This window comes from Fukomys damarensis, unplaced genomic scaffold, assembly GCF_012274545.1.
Source record: "Fukomys damarensis isolate Sample0158 unplaced genomic scaffold, DMR_v1.0_HiC HiC_scaffold_27, whole genome shotgun sequence".
Classification (NCBI taxonomy): domain Eukaryota; kingdom Metazoa; phylum Chordata; class Mammalia; order Rodentia; family Bathyergidae; genus Fukomys; species Fukomys damarensis.
In genome coordinates, this window is record NW_022900939.1 from 27,351,818 (window position 1) to 27,354,565 (window position 2,748).

Below are 2,748 nucleotides of genomic sequence, written 5' to 3' on the forward strand. Positions count from 1 at the left end.
ATAGTTTGTAGAGTTTTCAGTCCATAATCAGATGGATCCAAGGCAGGGATGGCAAGTAGGCACTTCTGGGAGATAAAATGAGCAAGAGGCTCTGACTTACTCATTTTCTATTTGGATCTTTTATTTTAGGATGTCCAATATCCTGAATTTTTATAAGCCCATTTTTTAATAAAGATACAAAAGATGGAAAGATGGAAAAATGACCTCACAAAGATCAATTACTTTAATAAATCAGTTTTTGATGAATAACTCACATCAGTTTCAAATACTATCACATAAATCATGGTGGAGAAAATAAATTTTGCTTCATAATTAGAAAAACACAATTAAAAGCCAAGGAAAATAAAACAAAAAAAGACACTTTAAAAATATATGTAGTCCACGATACAATAGTATAACATGAAGATCAAAGTCTTCAAAAAGAAGTTTTTATGGACAGGGATTTAGCTCAGTGGTTCCACCACCTGCCTCACAAGAGCAAGGATCTGAGTTTGATCCCAAGCATCAAAAAAAAAAAAAAAAAAAGTAGGTTTTTGTCCCAAACTTTCCTTGATTTTTAATGATTTTCTAAAATCAGGAAGATTCCATTTCAAGGGTTGCTGAGTTGTTCTGATTTGGCTCCTTTGGTATCTGTTTTTCACCATTATTTCCTTAGATATATCTTCTTCCTTTACATCTATTTTTTTTTGTCCTCTGTTTCCTTCTTGTCTTCCTCAATTCTAGTTTTCTTTGCTCCTTTGTTATGATCAGCCACATTTCTATGACCTCCTTCCCCTTCCTCCTCAGAATCTGAGAATCCTTCATCACAAGCTATCTGCTTGTCTGATGCTGGAATAGAAATCCTCTTGTCTGGGTCTTGTCCATCTTCATTAGCACTGTCCTCATGAACAGCATCCTCCAATATAGCTTGCATCTGGACAGCAGTTGCATGAGGTAACACGGGCAAATTTTCAAATTAACACTGCTTTATCTTTTCCATGTATTCTGTGGTGTTCTAATTTGTCATGTTTGAAGGACTAATATACAGTTTGAAGTCTGGTCCAAAATACTCAAAATAATCATTATATGGCTACTTGTTAGGGATCTCATGAAGTCTCATTTGTTCAACAGGGAGAAAGGTTACAGATTGTATATCTACCATCCCCAAGCATCAGTAACGGCAAGTTAAAAGTTTTTACAACATCTACACACTTAGCATGACCTTTGACTGTGAGATGGAAACAACAAAGCCTATCACCAGATAAAGAGTCTGTGCCACACTGCAAAACTACTGCACTGGGCTGACACAGATCCATCATTTTTGAGATAAGAGGTTTAAATATCTGCCCACAAAACATCATTTATACCATCTCTCATTGGAAAATTTACAGTGTAGTATTTGCCTTTCCCAACACTAATGACCCTAACATCTTGGGGGCCAGGAAAGTACTCCCCGTATTTATGGAATGAAACAGTCATTACACAATCTATTGTATAAAAAGCTTCTTTAACAACATCACCATGATGGATGTCTATATCAATATATAAGACTCTCTGATGATACTTCAGCAATTCAAAGATGACCAGCACAATATCATTAATATAACAGAATCCTGATGCTTTTTTTTTTTTTTTTGCATGTCATAGTCCACCGGTCCAGTTCACAGCCCTAGCAACTGAGCCATTAGTGCAGAGCTGACAAAATTCAGAGTCCATCGAACACTGGACAATCTTCTCCAACATTAAATCTCTGCATCTGCTTACTGTACTCAGACATGTTACAGGGTCATATGGACTGTAGAAATTTGATATACTCATCACTGGTACTTCATCATTTCTTCAGCAGTGGCTTGGTGAGGCCCATATATTTCAATTTTTACTCATAATCCATAGTTTAACAGAAAGTAATGTCAGGTGGATTCTATGAGGTTTCATGGGATGACCTTCTCCATAGTAATAATTTCCAGTGTCACCATAGTAGTAGTGGCAGACTTTCTTCTTGCTGCCTCCCTGAGTGTAGGCCATGGGCCTGGGGCCACACCTCCTGGATCCTCTTCCCACTGGACAAGGGCGAAGAGAAGGCGGCAGGTAGTTGTGGTGGCAGTCTGTGGAAGGAAGGCAGAACCCTGAGAAGGCCAATCCCAGTGGTTCTGGCTGCACCCACTGGCAAGGTTGGGCAAAGGTTGAATTCTTTTTTTTATTTTATTGCGGTGGGGCTGGGGCTTGAACACAAGAACTTGTGCTTGAGAGGCAGGCACTGTGCCACTGAGCTAAATCCCTGGGCCCTGAATTCTTTATATATTCTAGATATTAGTCCTTTGACAAGTTGCTGGCAAATATTTATTTTCCATTCTATAGGTTATCTTTTCAGTCTGATGGTAATTTTCTTTGCTGAGCATAAACTTTTATTTTATGGGATCACTCTTGTTTTTTCTTGGTATGCTTTCTTGTGCAACAGGGATTCTATTCAGAAGGTCATTGAATATACTTATGTCTTCAAGGGTTTTTAACCTATTTTGTCTATCAGAAAATTAAGTGCTTTTGTTTTAATATTTAGCGCCTTTATATATTTCATTTTATCATATTTTATTCTATAGTTTAGTTCCTAGTGAAAGATATAGGTCCACGTTCAACTTTTTTTTTGCACATGGATAGCCTGTTTTCCCAGCACCATTTTTAAAGAGGCTATCTTTCCTCCAGCAAAAATATTTGGCCCTTTTGTAAGATAAAGTAGTCAACAGAGCCTGGAGTTGTTTCTGCATCTTCTAT

General features: G+C 37.5%; 1 pseudogene; it reads right to left on the reverse strand.

Moving 5' to 3' along the window:
• Positions 1 to 589: 589 nt before the first annotated feature.
• LOC104850585 lies at positions 590 to 2,004 on the reverse strand (annotated as a pseudogene).
• Positions 2,005 to 2,748: the final 744 nt, after the last annotated feature.